The sequence below is a fragment of the Triticum aestivum genome, chromosome 7A (genome assembly GCF_018294505.1).
Source record: "Triticum aestivum cultivar Chinese Spring chromosome 7A, IWGSC CS RefSeq v2.1, whole genome shotgun sequence".
NCBI lineage: Eukaryota > Viridiplantae > Streptophyta > Magnoliopsida > Poales > Poaceae > Triticum > Triticum aestivum.
The window spans coordinates 70,236,778-70,258,762 of record NC_057812.1 but is presented as its reverse complement, the minus strand read 5'-3'; the positions used below and the strand labels follow the sequence as shown (position 1 = coordinate 70,258,762).

General features: G+C 42.7%; 1 long non-coding RNA gene across 1 annotated transcript; it reads left to right on the top strand.

Moving 5' to 3' along the window:
- The first annotated feature begins 13,576 nt into the window (after positions 1-13,576).
- On the top strand, positions 13,577-15,594 carry LOC123151014 (uncharacterized). The gene is made up of 5 exons (XR_006475452.1): positions 13,577-13,636; positions 14,378-14,482; positions 14,814-14,892; positions 15,018-15,186; positions 15,292-15,594. It is a non-coding gene; the product is annotated as an uncharacterized lncRNA (long non-coding RNA).
- Positions 15,595-21,985: the final 6,391 nt, after the last annotated feature.

Here is a 21,985-nt window from a genome sequence, read left to right as displayed (position 1 = left end):
GTCAAATTGGAGGCGTAAATGTACTTTCTTTAGGTAACTCGAAGCCCAGACCAACATAAAGTGTACTGCGTTCAAGCTAAAATTCTTTGCATAAAATAGTGTGAACCAAATAATCCTAGGTATCTTGATATAATGGTTTCTGAAGGCTTGGAAATCACACAAGTTGCCTTGGACGCTTATTAACTTATAGTATTATAAACTGTCATTGTAAAGGTGGTTGCCTGTCATTGTAAAGGTGGTTGCCTGTCATTGTAAAGGTGGTTGCCTCTGTACCAAATTGCTCCTCAATTTTGTAGATTCGAGTTGTTGTTTATGCTCATAAGACTACTAGAGAAGATTTACATGTAGCCTGAGAAGAAGACTGATAAAGATCTTGATTGTATTAGGCTATGATTTGGAGAGGTCGCTCTTGATTTTATTTGCATGTGCCACTGGATGTGTACATGTACTTTAGTCGAAATGTGTGCATCATCTAATTTTGACTCAATCTAGGTACAAAGAAAATGCATCCAACCAAAGGGAACATCATATATTGTTTGTTGCCAATGTACGATACCTAAAACAGTAACCTAAGGTTCATGTCATTACACCACAACACTGATGCAACGGCATGTAAACTGCCGTGAGAAAGCACTTGAAGCGGCACACTATCTGCCGGGACAGTATTTCTCCCGGCAGATAGAACCGCCACGAGAACGGCTGCCGGGGATTACTTGTCCCGGCAGATAAAATATTCCCGGCAGTCCTACTGCCCTAGTGCATTTATTTGCTGGCAGTTTCGTTTCTCCCGGCAGATTAGCCAAGACACGTGGAATATCAGTTACTGGCAGTCAAACTGCCGGCAGAAGAGTGTTGACCCGGCAGTTATTTTGCCAGTATTTAGATTTCACTACCTAATTGTTCTGGGCATCCCCTATGTAATATCCATTTAGTATGTTCAGTCAATCAGGACATATCACACGTACAATTTATATACTTCAATCAAAGTCGTATATGTCTCATCCACACACTTCAATCAAAATAATATCAGGCCTCATCCAGAACCTTAAAACGTCATTGGATAAACATAACCATAATATACATATAAGGAGGTTGTGCCACAAAAGGTACAGTGCAGATATGTTTTAAAATGTGCCACACAACCAACAAAAGTAAATAGTGCGACAAATGGAGAAGTACATGTTTCTGGGTGTGCCACACAACCAAAATGAGCAGAACGGCTTAACAACCAGCAAAATGAGCGGAGCAAGTGTGTCCAGGTTTCACAAAGTAAACAAGCATATTACATAAACACTCCACCAACTATTGTAGGTCTTCCAAATCTTTAGGAGCTTGAAAATCTTCCAAACCTTCATTTGACTTGTGTACCTTTGGGAAACCTGCAACACATAGGATACTCAATAGGGAGCTCTCGTTTGAGAATTTAAATTAACATTGAAGTTGACATGCTACAGTTAAACTCAAGGAACATTTACAAAGACCTGGAGAGTAGTCATTCTTTGCATCTCAGGGAATAATATGACACATGTACAAAAGAATACACCATAGTACAAAGTGGCAATTTTTTGAAAAACCAAACTATGCGCCTATGCCTCGTCTAGTATACAGGAACACTAATATTGCTCACGTGCAGCCAATTATTATCGAACAAAGGATGAAGGAATCAATATTTCAGTAGCAAATTACCAAAACAATCTGATATAGTCACATCGTCACAGCAGTACAGGACAATAATACAACAGAACAATCACGTCAGAGATACTAATTAATAACATCATCTTTGGATGGTAAACTATTCATAGGTTTCAAAAATTGGATGCATCTAACATGTTGTACACACTGAAGATCTTGATTAGCTAAACCAACCAAAGAACAACAGGAGGCTAGGAAAGCTACCCCTAAGAAAGCATCAACTATGTCAACTGCCAAGAAAAATAAGAAAGAAAAGGTTGATGATTCTGCAAGTATTGGGCTTGATAAAGGGAAGCTGATGATTCTGCAAGTAATGGGCTCGATGCCATTCCAGAACAGGACATAAGCAACACGTATACCAAGTTAACATGCAATTGTTGCAAAGGGTAAATATAAACCTCACTCCAGAGGTAGAGGTAAACATGTATACCAAGTTATCGACTAAAGTGACCACTTATCAAGAATTGGCAGCATCTATCTATTACATTATTAAACCAAAATGAAGATTTTTCAACCTTAAGTTGTGAAACTTTAACGGAGACTGATCAGTTTAGAAATAAGGTAGAAGTATATACTACTTGGCATGCATCTAAAAAACAGGCCATGTGCGATCAGGGACGAAATATGGTCCTGTTGCTAGAATACTCATTCCTATTTGTGAAGGTACCAAACTCCTTGCAATCTGCATCATATAAAAGTTCAAGTCATGCTGGAAATGAACAGTCAGACTCTGGCTACAGTATAAAATGCGATAAATATTTTAGTGTACTTGAAACAAGAAAAAATTCAATGACAGATCCGTAACTGACTAGACAAACAGGACAACAAGTATAAAGAGACAATAGTGGAAGATGTTATGCAAGAATGGACATGTAAAATCTTCCACTAGTCATATGCAAGAACATGCATACACAGGACATGCAAGAACAACATCCAATAAAAGTCTCCATCGGCCCAGTCACATAGATCAGGCAATCAACCATGCAGCAAGTCAACATCACCCATATAGCAGCCAAGAGAAACATGTATATTACCTCCTCAGCCTGCTTGTGGTCGCATTCCTGCTTTTTCCATAGACTTGTCCACTTCCAACTGCATACATAGAAGCAAAGCTTTTTCAGCAATCAACCATCATAGTCATTGGTAAGTTTAATCATAAGAAAATAAGAACAAAAGCTCACATGCTTGTATGGCCACGCGATACATTGCCCTTGAACTTGCCCCATGGTGGTCATGTTCCAAACACCACGAGGTAGTATAGCATCCCTTTTTATTACATAGTTCACGGCAACCTCACAATATTTAGAGCCAAGCTCCTGACCACCTACCACCTTTCTACGATCAATTGATAGAATGGTTGCTTTTGCCACTGGGATACTATGATCTCGATAAACATTGTACAAGATCACATCCTTTCCTTTCTGAGTAAGCATGAAAAAGAACTCAGATAAGCAAAAGTGTCTTTGTCTAAACAAGAAAGAGCAACAAATTATAAACAAAGTGCCATCTAACCTGCTGGCTTTTTTGTGTGATTGCAACTTCCTTGCTTGTTGCCATCTTGTGGCGATGAAGTGCTACATCCTTACTTTGTTGTGTGAGCCCTGTTGCCTTATTCTTTTGCAAAATGGTTGATTCCTTCTCTTGCAGCACCTCATGTAGGGCGGTACTAGAAAGTACAAAGTTTTTCTGAGTGGGTGCTGTTAACTTCTTTTGCAAGAGTGCTTCTTGAGCCTTCTTATGCAAAATGGTTGCTTCTTTCTCTTGCCGCACCTCATGGCTGCGGGTGGCAGATTCTGCACTCTCTTCATGCTCATACTCCCCTTCATGTTCATACCCCCCTTCCTGTCCATATCCACCTCCATATCCTCCTTCATATCCATCTTCATGTCGATATCCACCTCCATGGCCACCTCCATATCCACCTTCATATCCACCTTCATGTCGATATCCATATCCATATCCAGAGTGAGACAAGTCATAGTCTGGATTGAACTAAATATTTTGCTGCACATTTGATTGTAACAGTCTCCTCATTTGTTGAAGTTCATCCTTCAGAGTTGTAACTACTGTTTGGAAATTATGCTCCATTTTATCTACACGCTCGACAAGAATTGCATTTGATTGTCGAGCTTCTTTTGCTTCTTCCTCGGCCATTTGAAGCTTCATGGATTTCAGCTTTCTAGTACCCGGCATGCCCAAACCTGCCACACTTGGTCCTAGACCTATACACCTCACATACCCATTCCTCTCCTTCCCCGCGACATGCGAGAAGAGGTCACCTTGCTTGATGCTTTTTTCTAAAAGTTCTGGACGCTCATTTGACTTCTCTTCTATCTTTTTCTACAAGACAGAACATATGATCCATGAACACATCAGCAACATAGTGTCTACTAAAGACTATAACTCCAATGTTCTAGAGAAAAAACTAACAAGTACAAAGCCTAAAGATTGTTGCAACTCAAATACTTACAAACATATTTGCTGCAGCCACACTTGAAGGGGCACCAGTCTTCTTGCACGTGTGTGTTTCTATAAACAGTTCATGTCCCTGAGGGGGGTATCCATTCTTCTTATGCTACATTCATTTTCTTATAATTAGTTCATAACAATCAAGAAACGGTGCAAAATAGAGTTATGTAAGATCATTATATACCATTTCATGAGAAACACAGGCATGACTTTTGCTGCCTGATGTATGCAATAATTCCATCTCCATTCGATTTTTTCTTCCTTGCTCGCTACAAATATTGATTCAATGAATTGTAAATTAGAGCAAAACTGCAGGAAACTACACATATATTTTCTTGCAGCGTACCTTCCCTGCTTCAGTTTTCCAAAAAGCAACAAGCTCTTTCCAATCAGTTGGGCTAACTCTATTATCTGGGACAACTTGAAGTTCCTCATCGGTCATCTTCTCATCAAAATACAAAGTCTTCAACTCAGATTTGAAATCCCTCCATTTCTTTGCAGCGCTTCCCATTACCCAATCCTTCAGTTTGTCATCCACAACATAGTACATCTGCTTTCAAGCAAGTGTAAATGGAGAGTGTAAGGTGATGTATTAGATAAAGGGGAAAGTTATACTACAAGTCATCTAGAGATAAAGGGGCAAGTTATAGCAGAAATCATAGATTATAGATTATACCTTTAAGGTTTTCCACAAATGATTTTTCTCCTCAACATCAACCTTTCTCCAATCATTATGCCCAAGAGATATTTTACTTTTCACAAGTGTGGAGATGAAGTTTGAAAACTCCGATGCATTTTCCCCAATTGGTTGTCCATCACCATTGTACTCCACACGGATTGGTGGGACTGTCCCCAATCTATCATACACATTGTGCATTCTAGTGTGTTTTTCCCCTTCTTCCCCTTCGCTTCTTGAACCAACTCATGGTCTAAACATGGAAAATAGTTAGTAGGCTATATATCATCCTTTAACTAACATGGAAAATAGCTATGTAACTTCATGCTCTTCAATGTTATCACTTGGCATGTCATCAACATCTCTAGTCATTTGGGACCTAAGAACTCGAGTTACTTCAACAGCAGGCTTTTCTACGGTGCTCTACACATAACGAAACAAGATATGTAAAACTGAAGTAATAGATGCAATAACCAAATAGAAACATGTTATATCACCTTCTTTCTTTTAGGTTGGCGCTGACTGGCTTTGCCTCCAGAAACTTCGTTAGCATCTGCAAATCTGAAAGACCCAAATCGTGCAAAATCCTCACTGTTTCTTGCTTTAAGATTCGCTAGCCTCGCTTCCTCTCGTGCTTCAGCATTGTCTTCGTCTCTTCCTTTTTCCATTTTTTTCCTGAAAAGAAATTTTATAGCACATTAGAATTGACACATTGGATATCTAGTATATAAGCATGTAACTGAAAAATTTAAGGAAAAGGCACACACTTTGGTTGCTGAACTGTAGGAACAAATGTTCCATCTATATCCATCCTACTACGAGGTATATTTCTAACATCAACACTAAGATCTACATTGGCATCCAGATCAGCAATTGACACAGTAGGTGCATCATGGTGGTCAAAATCTTCATCTCCCACTTCAAACATATCATACAGGTCTCGTGGATGAGGAAAGCTTCTAACAGAATACCAACCTTTATCAAGCTTATCTTGCACATAGTACACTTGAGTTGCTTGAGATGTAAAAATGAAAGGTTCATCAGACTTGAGTAAATGCTTGAAGTTCACACGTGTGACACCAAGATGATCGACTTGAACCCACTTGTCTTGTGCACTGTTGTCAACCCAATCACATTTGAAAAGCACAATACTTCCTTTGTTGTTATAATTTAACTCAAGGATTTCAGTTATCACACCATAATATATTTTATTGCTGACCATAAGATTTTCATTATCTTCGCTTGTGGAAGACAAAATCTGAGATACAAGAGCAACCCCGCTGCTTTGGGTAGGTCTACCCTGATCATACGAATTTGTGTGGAAATTGTACCCATCTATGGTATAGCTATTACACTTCCTTGCAGCTAAGAAGGGCCCGTTAGCTAAAGTTTGAATGTCTTCAGAAATATCTTCACCACTAGCAATTAGTTGTGCCACATGGAGCTTAAACCACTCATAGAATTTCTCATGGCGAATGCGACTAATCTCTAAGTTATTCCCGTGGCCAATCGAAGTTAAATAGGCATCATACTTCCTGCAGGAGTTAAGTATGCAAATTCAGCAATATGACAAATATCGTTCATAGGCTCAAATGATAGAAATTCTTAGAAATAAAATACCTCAAATATGAATCTATCTTATCATAATTAAATAGAACATATCGATGTGCTTGCAGCCATGAGGTCACTATATGTTTTTCAGCCAAAAACCGACCCTTGTTGGTAAAAAATGGCATAGTAGATACATTGGTCTCAGGGGCGTCATTTCTGCACTTTCTGTTAAATCTAGTCTCACATCCATGTAAATAATGGGAGCAGAATGTAAGGCTCTCATCAAACACATAGCCCTCTGCAATTGACCCCTCTGGGTGGCTCTTGCTACGAACAAACCCCTTTAGCTTCATATCATACCTATATAGTATATAGGTAACATATATCAGATTATTTTGAAGAGTAAGAAACCATATGATACCAAGAAAATAGGTTTACAGGGATGACCTTTCTACTGGGTACATGCTGCTATACTTTACTGGGCCCCCTAGCCTCACTTGGGTTGGAAGATGAACCATCAAGTGAACCATAAGATCAAAAAATGATGGTAGAAATATGGCCTCAAGAATGCTCAAGGTCTCAGCTATTTCTCCCTCTAGCTTCTCCATGTCACTTATGCTAATGACAGGAGAATATATTTGCTTGAAGAATCTGCTGACACGAACCAAGGCAACACCGACTTCCTTTAGCAATGTGTTCCGAACAGCTAGCGGAAGCAATTGCTGCATAAGAATGTGATTGTCATGGCTCTTCAGCCCAACGATCTTTTTCTGCTTCACAAGGACATTCTGGCGTATATCAGATGCACAACCATCAGGGAACCTGGCTTCCTTACAAATTTCGCAAAACAATTTCTTCTTTTCATTGTCCATTGCATAGGGTGCAGCAGGCAAATCAAATTGTTCACCTACTGGGACAGGTTGGAGAGCTTTTCTTATTCCAAGATGCTCTAGATCTCTACGAGAGCTATAATTATCTTTTGATTTTTGATCCATGCATAGAAGTGTGTTAATTATATTTTCACATACGTTCTTTTCAATGTGCATTGCATCAAGATTATGAGGCTGCAGCAACCATATGGATTTTCTTTTCCGAACCATTTGTGGTTCGCCAACCTTGCGCTTCTTGGTGGTTGTTTTCCCGGAAGGGTCCTTTCCAAAAAGAGTCTTCCTATTTTCAGTGAGGGCCAAAACTTCCTCTCCAGTAAGTGGTACAGGTGTTGTCCCTAATTCCACACCATCAAAGGATTCTTCATCAAATCTGTATTCATGGTTAGGATCAAGAAACCTTCGATGACCCATATAGCAAAATTTCTTGCCTTCCTTCAACCGACGAGAGCAAGTATGTGAGCCACACAATGGACAGCCAAATTCACCAAAGGTTACAATCCCGGATAGAGTGCATAAGCCTGGGAGGTCTGATGTAGTTGACAATACAGCAGCATGCAGATTGAAGGGTTTACCGATGGAGGCGTCATAGGTTCTAACACCCTCCTCGAAAAGTGAGTTCAAATCATCAATAAGTGGTTCAAGAAAGACATCTATATCTCCCCCAGGTGACCTTGGACCAGGAATTAGCAAAGAGAGGATGAAATTATGCTGCTTCATGCACAACCAAGGAGGAAGATTCAACGAAATTACTACAACAGGCCAGATACTATAGGATAACTTCATTGTTATAAATGGATTAAAACCATTAGATACTACAAGCATCCTCATGTTGCGACTATCTTTAGAAACATCTGGATATTTGCCATCAAAGTCCTTCCAAACAGGTGCATCCGCTGTGTGCCTTATTAGTCCATCTCTTGTATGTTCTTTAGCATGCCATCTGCAGTCCGCTGCATTCTTTGGGGACACAAAAAGGCGTTGTAGCCTCTTTTTTATTGGAAAATAACGAAGAACCTTCCTTGGGACCTTGTGTACATGTTTCCCATCAAGACTATTCTTTTCAGATTTCCACCGAGAAGTTTTGCATGTAGGACAAATATCCTTATTTGCATGTTCCTTCCAGAACAAAATGCAATCATTCTCACATGCATGAATTTTTATATAACCAAGCTCAAGGCATTTTATCATCTTCTTAGGTTCATAAAAATTTTTGGGTAGCTTTGCTGTTGGAAAGGCCTCTTTTAGCAACTCTAGCAGTATGTCGAAACTTTTATCACTCCAACCTCCAAAAGATTTTGCATGGAGTAACCTAACAACGAAACGTAGCTTTGAGAAGGTTGTGCACCCTGGATAAAGCTCCTCCCTATCATCAGCTATGAATTGTCGGAAAGCATCTTCATCTTTCTTCTTTTTCTTCTCTAGAAAAGGGTCGACGCCCTCAGGCTCAGCATCCTGGTGACTTGGATCCTCCCCACTACTATCACTAAAATCCCCATTTTGATGTGCTATATCTTGAATCATTTCAAGCATCTCATCATAGTCATCTAGGTCAATCTCCTCTTGAAAATTATCAGGTTGAACCTCATCATGGTCACTCTCGGATGCAAGAGGTGATGATGCCTCCCCATGATATATCATCTTTTGTACCCACTAATAAACCCATCGCATAACAAGTGTTCATAGACAACACTAGCTTCAAACCAACAACAGTTCAAGCAAATTCTACAAGGACACAGTATAGTGTTCCCTCTTGCTGAATGAGTAAAAGCAAAATCTATGAATTTCTCTACCCCGTCTATATATGCTTGTGTATTTCTAGCTTTATCCATCCAACTCTTGTCCATTCTTGACCAGTTTCACTAAAATTGACTAACATGTGAAAGAAAGTTTACTTCTATTAATGAAAAAATCTAGTAACAAATTGCATATCATCAATATCTAGTACAGGCGACAAGAAATACAATACGAAGAAGAAATGCCATCACACAACAGAATATAATTAACCGAAACATGTAATTTCAGAAAATACAAAAACCAAAATAGCAGCAAGAATGTCATATATGTGATAAAAGCATAGCACCTGTTCTGTCCACATCTCCTATTTCGCAAAGCACAAACAAATATGGTACTACTTTGGGGCATCAACTAAACAAACAGACTTAAATAACTAGCTTTATTTCATCTCAAATTAAATGAACTCCAAAGCTCAATGAAACAACTTAGTCAGGTGTCAACGAATCTAATTAAGCTATGCCCTTGTTAATCACCAATGGTCCGTGTTCTTTGATCTGAAGGGCTAATAACAGTAGCAGTTTTTGTTCGTAGACAAGCAAAAAGTTCAGTAATAACATTGCACTTGCAGCAGCAGTGTTCTGAAGGGCTACAAATGAACTCCAAAGCATCAGTAATAACTTGTTCGTTCAGTAATAACAGTAGCAGTGTTCTGAAGGGCTACAAATGAACTCCAAAACTAGCTTTCTTTCATCCCAAATTAAATGAATATGTTTTTTTGCTGTTATTACACCAAAGCAATAAAAAATTGATGTTTTGTTCTAACTGACGGAATAGTTCAGTGCTACACATTCAGAACAAAAGAAGGCACACAAATTGCTACCAAACCTCACCTGTCCAATGAAGTAAAGGAGGCAGCGATGTCCAGGGAAAGGATGTTCAGCAGGCAAAGCTGCTCGCTGGAGAGGAGGGCCAACACGTGGTCTGCTGCTTCGGGGGCTTGTGGAGGAGGCAGACCCGTCACTTGATGCTTGGTGAAGCCTGCTCGGGGAGGAAGTGCACGAGCGTAGTACATAGTTGCTGTGACGAAGCCCTTCGACGGAGGATGGTGTCCGCTGGTGTTGTGGCTTGGTGATGACGATGGTGGCCGACGGGGTGCTCGGAGGTGCCGCTCTGGAGTGGGGTGACCACGGCAGCAGGATGAAGTGGCTCTTGGGGTGGCGGAGGGGCGGAGTGTCTGCCACGCGTGATGGGGGGCGACGGCGGCAGCGGTTTGCTTGTTGGAGGGCCTCCGCCGGTGGTGGATAGTTGGGGGCGGCGGCGGCTTGCAGTCCAGTGGAGGGCGGATTGGGGTGCGCGGCGGCAGAGGAGCTGCGGTGGTGAGGGGCTACGCCGGCAGTGGGGGCCGGGGAGCTACGCTGGCGCACGGTGGTCGAGCAGAGAGGCGGCTGCGCGGTGCACGAACTAGCTAGGTTTCGGGGCGGCGGCGGCGGGGGATCTGCTAGATGCAGGGGATTTGGGGGTGGCGTGTTGTGGATCTGGTCGTGGGAGGCCGACGCTAGTATTTCTCAATGGGCCAAAATATTCGTCAGGCCGCGCGCTTTTTTTCATCTCTGGCGCGCGCTTATTAGGACCGTTTTCCTGTTTCGCGCCAAAGACGGTCTCCGGCATGGGCCGGCAGATTATGGGCCGAGATTTTGTTCTCCCGGCAGATTTTGTGCCGTAAAGTGTACCGGTAGTGCAGATGCCGTTGTTATTAAAGTTCTCAAAGCAGTTGTACCGCCCTAACACGTTTCTAGCGGCAGTAACACATGTCACGGCAGTTAGTTTGCCCTTAAATAGGTTTTTCTCCCGGCAGTTAACTGCCCCCAATCAATTGTTGTGGTGTAGTTTGTTTCTCCTTCTTAGCTTATTTTAAGAGGAACCGGGCATGTTTGCTTCTGTCTTTCTTCATTGGCTAACAAGCAAATTTTCTAGCTTTCGCAAACTCTTCTTGTTGCAGTGGATGAGTTGGATATGCCATTCCTCAATGTGTACCTGGATTATCTTTGGGCACCTAATTTTTGGGTAGGTGTTAATTTTGCTCAAATTGTCTGTTCTATTATTCTAGCAGCCCGCTTCGCTTTGGTCTTCAGATTAAGCAATTCTCTGTATTCAAGGGAAAGGTCAATAGTTGCTCTCTAAAGGTATGCCAAATTAACAGGTTGTCTTGTCACCATACCTTTCGATTATCTGCAATTCAAATAAAAGTAGAAAAAACTTCTGAAGTATCCTAGAAGAAGCTCTCAATTGTAATGAGGCCTTTCAACTTAAACTAGGACATGACTTGTCGTCTGTTGTAAAAGTGGACATAATGTTGACTCACAATCGTGTTAGTGAAAGACCAATTGATTTCTTATATTTCATTCGAGTAATTTTGACTGTACAATGACACATTAGCCATAAGTCATAACACATCTAGAATTCATGTACTGAATGCAATCGTGAAACCTGGACCTTGATGTTGTATTAGATCTGTGATTATCCTATTTATACAAACTTTTATTGGTGCCGCCACACCGGTCCGTATTCATCTGCTGCATCAGGTTGGCCACAATGAGGAGATGGACACGACCGCGTTGTCCCATCGACCTCCGAGGCAGCCCGTCATCTACCCAATCCCGACAATGGCGCCCCCTCAGGCCGATTCCCCTCGCTGGGAGGTGCATGCTGACGCATCCCCGTCACTTTTTTGACCTTGCTCTCTTCGTGTCTCCTCTTATTTATAATTGTAGTAAATTTTCAGGTGTTTTTGGGAAATCATGGGCACACAATCTCCTGTATACCTCTTGCTGTTGGTTTGTGTGCCTATGAGCTGGTAAATTCCCTCCTCCGATTGTGCCAGAACAAACCAATGAATTGTTTTAATAATATGTAGCACCACTCAGTTTTGAAAATTTGGAATTGTGAGATGCGGGTTTTAACTTTTAAAAACATCCAGGGCACATCTTTTCTTGGAATGCAATTAGTTCGGTGGTGGTCATCTGAGATGTCAGGTTAGAATAAGATGGCCCTTGTTCTTTTTTGTTTGAACCAGATTTGCCGGTTCCGAGTTTTGCAGGAATATCAATTGTCATGTATATATTAATTTGATGCCTGATTATATGTTTTTATTTTTTTTATTAATTTATGATGAAACGCTAAATGGGCCTTAGCACGCTATAGAGTTTCAAACCTTTTGGCCGAGCCGCCACTAAGAGGACTAGCGCTCTATTTAGAACTTTGGGTGTCTGTACCGTTGTTCTACCACCGTCAACTACCTTGATCAATTCTTGTGCGCTCATGAGGTGAATCGTGGTGGAGGACCCAATCACCGCTGATGGTGGGGGCAGTCAGCACGAGTCTCCAATCACCGCTGGTGCATGGGCCTCCCATAGTGACATTGAAGCTCTAGACGACGATGTGTGTTTGCTCTTTGTTCCCTTGATTCAATCACCATGATTTTACAGATGATGTTTCTTCTTTTTAACAGGGGAAGATAACCACATGGGAACAAGGAGGAGGTGCCCTATGATTGTTGTGGGTCTGGAGGCAGATACTGATAAGCAAGGTGAGTTTTCAGTTAATACTGCAAGATTTCCATGGAGGTCAAGGAGTTTCCATTGGGACATCAGGACATGCTCCTTCATCTCCTCCGCTGGACGACATCCAACATCGCCAGGTAGATTACTGTTTTTGCAAATTCCGGTTCTTGATGTTTAAAACTGGATGATCTGCACCCAACCCCTCTATTGTTCTATTTCTGCTTAAATCTGATTTGGTTGTTCAGTTCATGCACTTATGGACTGAACAAAAAATGGAAATGAAGAAGAAAAGAATAGCAATATTATCATATGTAAGGTTTGCTTTTAACCTTGGTTCCTAACCAATATTTGCTTCCTAATTTTGCCGGAGAGATTCACATTGTCATTCATATTATGAATATAGTTCATAACCAGTATTCTCTTTTATCTAATTATATGTACAGAAAGGAGTACTATGAAGTGAATTCATGCTATGTTAACAGTCTAACAAACATCTTGGAGGTGTGAATGCTTTCTTGGGTTTGACAAGTAATCAATAATTGATGGTATACTGGGATTTTTCTCATACTTCTAGCACTTCCTCATTGACAATAAAGCAAGTACTATCACAACAAAGGCTGTTACCTCCAGGTATTTTGTTTCCAACTATAATCCTTCCAGCTTTAGGGACTGCTCAATTGGATCTGCACAATCCAACAAAATAAATGTGCAGAGTGTCTGCGACACTTTCTTCCTATCATCACGAAGGTAGTTGTAGGAGTAAAAAAGTATGTCATACTGTTTTTTCAGTTCAAGCCAAAAGGCTAGGATAGCTAATACCTGTTTTTACAGTACTTGTGCAAAAAGTATGTCATATTGTTTGTTCTAGATGATTTTGATGAATTTTACAACCTTATTTTCAGTTGTATACCCCAAGAAATGGTCTGCTTTCATGGGGCTTATTGAATCCAGGAAATAACTATGAGTAGTAGCGAACCAGACATGAAAAGTTTCAGAGAACTACAAAAACTCTGGTCAGTTTTGTCGGGATCTTGTGACACAGTTCCAGGACTCTATTGACTAAGGTAATGATATATATGTGTGATTTATCCTGTTAAAACTTTTAGTGTTCACTTAGGGGTGAGTGCAACCAGTAACTGAATTTAGACTACGAACTAGAATATGATAGTAAAGTCAGGAGCATGATGGAGAACACATGGGACATTGAGGACTAATGGTCAACATTTAAATCTTGCTTTACATACAGTTCAGTTCCAAGTAGTCTGATACATAGATGGCGAGGGGAGTGCTGATTTGGGGTTGATTTTGGTAATTATATATTTTCCTTGATGACTGTCATTTTGTTGTCCTGCATGTGCTATATGATATGCATAACAACTTGAGAGCACCTTTTCTTCTCTTGATGTAATTCCATTATAGGGCCGTGCGTTGAACATGCTTCTTTGATGATAAGTAACAGACTTCTTCCTCCAATGGCTGAAACAAGCTTTGTGATTTACTCCTCTAATTCTCTTTTGACATGCTGATTAATTCCTAGCAATTTTCTAGAGTAAATCCATTCCCCTGCCACCTATAATGGAATTTCACGTGTCTTACTTGCATGAACCAAACATATATGTGCGCTGACTACAGGCCAAAGCCTAAAGAATTCCTTGAACATCAAATACATATAGGGCAGCACAACACATATTAGTACAATGCCCGTGCGATAATTTTCTTGTAATTTAGAATGCACAATACATAAAGAGTTCCTGTATATATACTCTTACGTTGTGATAATTTTCTTGATATCTTTTTAATGCCAGCCTCTTTCAGTTAGTACAATGATCAAGGATCTCATTTGAGTATGGGTTTGCACATCTGAGTGCTGGTGATCTTCTTCGTGAAGAAGTTAAAGTGATATGGAGCAGGTAACAGTCTTCTTTCAGTTTCTGTAAATATACTCTTACGTTGTAATAATTGTCTTGATATATTTTTAATGCCAGCCTCTTTCAGTTAGTACAATGATCAAGGATCTCATGTATGAAGGAAAGCTTGTGCCTTTTGAGATCATTGTCATGCTAATTAGTAAAGAACATGCTTGTGATTGGAAATAATATGTTTCTGATTGATGGATTTCCGCAAAATGAATAACTGCCAATCATATGAGAATATTTAAGAATGCTTCTATGTACATTCGATAGTGCCAATAGCAGATCAATCTCTTGTTGTGTGCTTCACACATGTGCATTTGTTTAACAGATTAAAATTGACCATGAGTTCGTACTATTAATTGAAGGCTCAAGGGAAGAGACAGCGGCATATTCTTCGTTGAAATCAGGTGCGTGCTTTTGATTAATTAGACCCAACTTATCTTGTTTGATTGCATGTCACCCAATTTCATTGTCTTAGGGGAATAGATGATGACACATGGACACCATTCAATGGCAGTTTGATGTTTTTCAGGAATGAATTCCACTCGTTATGCAATACCACTATGAGAAAAGTAGGGAAATGCTGGACCTCTGCAAAATGTGCTCGTTCACCTCGCGGTCTCACCCCCAAAACAGAGGAGAGGAGCAGGGAGCTCCTCTCTCACACTCGTCGGCTCCAAGGAGCTCCGCCGCCACATAGGGTTATCTCCACGCCACTAATATCCATTGTTGCATCTTGTAATTATTAATTTGGAATAAATCATGCAATTGGCATTTATATATGCTTTACTCTGTCTTTTTTGTAGGCAAACCAAGGCTGCAACGTTTGAATATTATACTTATTCAGTTGCTCGACTACTTACAGTCCTATTACTTGAGACTTAATACTCGGTCAGCTGCCGTGTACATTGTTCTGACATAAATGACACCATGTCTATGCGCAAGTCAGAAGGAACTTACCATCTAATATGTCTAATTAGTGTGGTACATGCTTCAGTACTGCAAGTTGGAGTAGCAAGTAAGTATACATCAAAAGAAAGTACTGCTTCAGTACTACTCCCTCCGTTCCAAAATAGATGACTCGACTTTGAGTTAGTACAAAGTCGAGTCATCTATTTTGGAACAGAGGGAGTACATGCTTAGTACTGACCATCTAAAAAGATGTCTAATTAGTGTGCACGAATCAGGTTAAACCCGCATGCTTACCTGCACATTGATACTCATACCTGACTTTGATAAAAGTTGCATCTTGAGATTCAATTCTTTGATTTATGATGCCCATTCATATGCACAATGAGAACATATATCCTTCTTACTAATCTATGTTTTTTTTAAGTTGAAACTATTTCTTTGTTACTTCATGTATGTGAAGTGCAATCATAGTCTGTCACAAACTTGTTTGAGGATGGCAAAAGACTGACCTTTTGCGGGGCAGAGAAAAGACCGGCTTATTTTATTTTAATACAACATAGCAAGCTCCATATATTTCAGTTAGTACATGGCAGGATGCAGACTATGTGCAGTATTAGTGGTGTATGGTTAGACTACAAAATTGCAGTATTAGTGGTGTTTTAAAGAGAAAGGTTCGTAAATGATGTTGTTTTCTACTAAGAAATTTCAGTAGTCGGTGTAACCATTGAGTGCCAATGTGATGGGCATTTAAGATTTAGATTCAGAACTGTGGGGTTCAGCACAGATGGCTTCACTTCAATATTTTTCCCCATGTGGTTGCTGGATGCATACATATCTATGTACACTGGTACATATCCATCCATTCAACTTAAGTTTTGATGCATCTTGTATAATGAATCCTACATTATGTGGAGAAATTTAGACATAAGAGTATCTGTAAGCCAACCACATACCACACATTTTAAAGGCTTATTTTCTCTACATCAATACTAGCTTGAACCAAGTATTTCTACTTTCTTTTTATTTGTTGCCAAAATTGAAGGAATGTCGATATGGTGTATTTTTACAACAATCAGCGTGTTGACTTGGAGCTTGTCCATTTGCGACGCACTCCTTATTCTTGGATTAAGCCTAATGCTTGCTCTACCAATCATGTAGTACTATTGTGAACTCATAGGTGAAACCATTCTCTATCCAATACAGAGTTAGCATAGCTGAGCATGATTAGGAGGGAAGGATTATTTGGATTGCTTTACGTAGACTGGCATGGCTGATCTTCCCTTCCATTATTATTGCTACTTTATGTTTTAATTCCATTGTTCTTCACTTGATCTTGGGTTCTATGTTCCAGTGACTTCCTGAACTTTTACTTGCTGATGAGAAGTTTCTATTTTATTTTTTCTTTCACTTGATCTTTAGGTTTACAGGGTTAATGAATCCATGTTTCAGCGACTTTGTAGAAGTGTGTTTACTTATCTTGCTTTTGTTGCTACCGCTGGTGAAGACAAACTCCAGAAAAGGGAGCGGAATAAGAAAGACGAGAGGTTGCACAAGATGAGTAATGCTGAGTAGCGGTAGAGGCTGAAACTGTGATGATGATGCGTATCTGACCATTAGTATGTTTCCCCTCAAGGAAACCTACAATTTCTATTATGATACAGAGTTTCTATTATGAGGTGTATTTCTCATAAAGAATGTGAATTCTGCATGATAGTGTTTTGGAAACATGAAGGTTTTATGCAAAGACTGACATTTAAGAAAGGATGTATTAAAATATAAACCCCGGTAGATACTCCTAAAGACGAAGTTGATCAGGCAATAGTAATTTTTTTCAAAGCACTAAACTACCGTTTCGGGTTTTGCTTAATATTGTTATTCCTCATAGGATGTTCAAGAGGAGCACCATTCAGAATTTCCTCATAGGGTTTTGCTTAACTTAGATTAGGATGGGGTTCCTTTGACCTTATGGTTATGTATATAACAAGGACCTATTACGTATCCTTTTTCCACTCAGAAATCTTTGAATTGAAAGTGTGTTGCAAGTCAAATGCACCACTGATGTACAGTTGACACAATTCGTGTTAAACCATTGAAATGTTTATGACCCTTTCCAATGCACGGACAGTTAACTAATCCTATACGCCATCATCTCTCGAGGTAGTGATAATCATCTTATTTTTTCAATCAGATGTACAATACGCCATCATCTCTCGGAGTATGCGGGGAAGTTTAGAAAAGATGCAGCAATGGTGTGGTGAGATGACATACATTCTATGTGACGACAATGCACATGCTACTTTGTATTTTATTTATTTATTTAATGTATTTTTATTTGTTAACTTTTGTAGGTCAGAGATAATAAAAATTGATGGCTTCGGATGATGCTTTGAAAATTTCGATTGACAAAGTCGCAGATGTAACTATGAGCGATTGGACTCAAAAGTCATCCAATTTTACACAATGAGATGCATACAAATAATTATTCTTTCCTTGTATATATGTTGCACATGATAATACTTTTTTTCGCGGGGTATATGATAGAGATGGAGATAGATTAGGTTGATGTTCAAAAAGAATCCTTCGACAAGGGCCTGCGTCAATTTCGTTGGAAGGAGTAAAAAATTCACAGAATTTTATACAACAATCATAAAAAAGTTAAAAAGCCCGTGGCAACGCACGGGCATTCTACTAATATTCCTTTAGATACAACTCAATACTCAATAGTATTTTGTTTATGGCAAGTCAAATCAGATGTGTTGAGTATATGTGTTGTGCAAATCTATGTATTGGGCCCACCTCTCCTGGTTAACCTGGAACATTCCAAATCCTAAAGAATTCCTTCGAGCTTAGGGGTTGCCACTACCGGAAAACGGCCCTACCCCGACGGCCAAAACAATGCCGACGGCCGCCGTCGGCCTACTTTGAGCTATGCCGACAGCCACGTCCTGGCCGTCGGCGTATCTTGGCCGTCGGGCTACCACAAGCTAAGCCGATGGCACCCGTCGGCATAAAACTGTCGTCGGCCCAGCTGCGAACACGCCGACGGCAACCATCGGCATAAACAGGCCGTCGGCATACCCATGGGCCCGGCGACCCCGCCCGTGACCAGCGGCTAACGTCGTCAAATCTATGCCGACGGCCGGGACGGGCGACCGTCGGCATATATCCTCATGCCACGTCACCGATCCGCGGTGCACCGTCCAGCAGATATGCCGACGGTCGCCGTCGGCATACCCGCCACGTCAACGATCCGCGGCACGCCGCCCACCTAAACCCTGCCATTTATATGCCGACGGCAATGCCGTCGGCATATTAACTGACATGTAGCATATGCTTTTTTATGCTTTTTTATGTACTATTATATTAACTGACATGTAGCATATGCTTTTTTATGTATTATTATATGAATATATATGTAGTCTGTAATTTTTTCCATAAATTATGAATATATATGTAGTTTGTAATTTTTTTCATAGATTATGAATATATATATATATATATATATATATATATATATATATAGTTTGTATTTTTTAGCACAGTAATAATGTGACGTCATGTTCTTTTGAATATAGGACATTATATTTTATTAAAATCAAAAACAGCTATGCCGACAGAAGTTTTGTGGCGGTTGCAAACTCCCGGCACCCGTCTCCGGAGTGTGACCCCCTCACGTCCGCGGTCTGCCCCCCTCACGGACAGCACCGCCGCCGGCATCTGGAGGGCGGAAACAGCCACATCGGGTCTATACGGAGGGGACGTTGCTCCAAAGTGTTTCTATGGGATGACCTACCACAACCAGGTGGTGTTGTGGCATGTCCGAAGAGGCGGTACACATCTCCGGGGCATGGTCCCCCTAACGGACGGCGCCGCCGCCGGCACCTGGAGGGGGGAAACAGACGCGTCGGGTGTACACGGAGGGGATGTAGCTGTCGGTTTGGCCCCGAATGTTGCTCCAGGTGTCCCTCTATGCTGACCTGACACAACCGAGTGGAGAGGCCCACTGGTCAAAGCCCGTCCGTGGGAAGTCAAAGGGCTAGATCTCGTGGTGAACCGCTCCAGGGTTAGGCGGGACGGGGCCCTGGGGGGTAGCAATGCCACTAGAGCATCGCACCGGCCCCTCATACATGCGAGGTGGTGTGGTCGCATGTCCGAAGAGGCGGCACACGTCTCCGGGGTGTGCCCCCCCTCACGGACGGTGCCGCCGCCGGCACCTGGAGGGGGGAAACGGACGCGTCGGGTCTACACGGAGGGGATCTTGTTGTGGGTCTGGCCCGGATGTTGCTCCAAAGTGTTCCTATGGGCCGACCTAACACAACCGGGTGGGGAGGTCCACTGGTCAAAGCCCGTCCATGCAAAGTCAAAGGGCTAGATCCCGTGGTCAAACGCTACAGGGTTAGGCGGGACGGGGGCACTGGGGGGTAGCAATGCCACCGGAGCGTCGCACCGGGCCCTCATACATGCGGGGTGGTGTGATGGCATGTCCGAAGAGGCGACACGCGTCTCCGGGGCGTGGTTTCCCCTCACGAACGGTGATGACACGGTAGTAGACGTTCTGCGGTAACGATGCGGCGTGAATATTATTAAATACTCAGAGCGTGATAAAATCATGAGTTTTTTTGCACGACGTGGGCACACGTGCTATAGGAACGATGATATTTTTTCATAATTTTTAGTGATGGAGAAGTATCCGAAAAATTCCCTCTACGCGGATTGCCTTTCGCGCGTCTACGGTTGTGGCCGGTGGCCTCCGGGGGCTAGCATGCCGCCAAATCTTGCATAGGCGGCCTCTCACAAGTCTAGAAGTGTTGTGGCGGTTGCAAACGCCCGGCACGCGTGTCCGGGGTGTGCCCCCCCTCACGGACGGCGCCGCCGCCGGCACCTGGAGGGGGGAAACAGACGCGTCGGGTCTACACGGAGGGGATCTTGCTGTGGGTCTGGCCCGGTTGTTGCTCCAAAGTGTTTCTATGGGCTGACCTAACACAACCGGGCGGGGAGGTCCGCTGGTCAAAGCCCGTCCGTGCAAAGTCAAAGGGCTAGATCCCGTGGTCAAACGCTACAGGGTTAGGCGGGACGGGGGCCCTGGGGGTAGCAATGCCACCGGAGCATCGCACCGGGCCCTCATACATGCGGGGTGGTGTGATGGCATGTCCGAAGAGGCGACACGCGTCTCCGGGGCGTGGCCCCCCTCACGGACGGCGATGACACGGTAGTAGACGTTCTGCGGTAACGATGCGGCGTGAATATTATTAAATACTCGGAGCGCGATAAAATCATGAGTTTTTTTGTACGACGTGGGCACATGTGCTATAGGAACGATGGTATTTTTTCATAATTTTTGGTGATGGAGAAGTATCCGAAAAATTCCCTCTAGGCGGATTGCCTTTCGCGCGTCTACGGCTATGGCCGGCGGCCTCCGGGGGCTAGCATGCCGCCAAATCTTGCGTAGGCGGCCTCTCACAAGTCTAGAAGTGTTGTGGCGGTTGCAAACGCCCGGCACGCGTGTCCGGAGTGTGCCCCCTCACGGACACCGCCGCCGCCGGCACCTGGAGGGGGGAAACGGACGCGTCGGGTCTGCACGAAGCGGATCTTGCTGTGGGTCTGGCCCGGTTGTTGCTCCAAAGTGTTCCTATGGGCTGACCTAACACAACCGGGCAGGGAGGTCTGCTGGTCAAAGCCCGTCCGTGCAAAGTCAAAGGGCTAGATCCCGTGGTCAAATGCTACAGGGTTAGGCGGGACGGGGGCCCTGGGGGTAGTAATACCACCGGAGCGTCGCACCGGGCCCTCATACATGCGGGGTGGTGTGATTGCATGTCCGAAGAGGCGGCACGCGTCTTCGGTGTGTGGCCCCCCTCACGGACGGCACCGCCGCCGGCATCCAGAGGGGGGAAACGGACGTGTCGGGTCTACATGGAGGGGATGTAGCTGTGGGTTTGGCCCGGATGTTGCTCCCAGGTGTCTGGGAGCGTCAACCATCTCCCTCCGATGGACTTGGATCCGCTGCCGCCCCCACCCCCACCGTCGACGACCCCCTCCCCCTCACGGACGATGCCGCCGCCGGCATCCAGAGGGGGGAAACGGACGCGTCGGGTCTACATGGAGGGGATGTAGCTGTGGGTTTGGCCCGGATGTTGCTCCCAGGTGTCTGGGAGGGCCAACCATCTCCCTCCGACGGACTTGGATCCGCCGCCGCCCCCACCCCCACCGTCGATGTTCCGGGAGAGGAGAGGGCCGAGCGGTTAAAAGAATTAAAAAATCTATATGAAATAATAATACATAAAAACATAAAATGGAAAAATATTACTATAAAAAATCTAAAAATATATAACTATAAGAAAATATTAAAAATTCTAAAAAAAATGAAAAAATATAACTATAAGAAAATATTAAAAAATCTAAAAATTATATATGCCTACGGCTAAGCCGTCGGCATAGGTGCCACGTGGCATCGTCAGATATGCCGACGGCTTCGGCATACTTCGCCTTATCCACTCACGGGCTCGCCCCCTCCACCCATTCCCCATCGCGCCCCCGACTCCCCACCCTCCACACCCACGCCGCCTCCTCCTCCACACCCGCGCCGCCTCC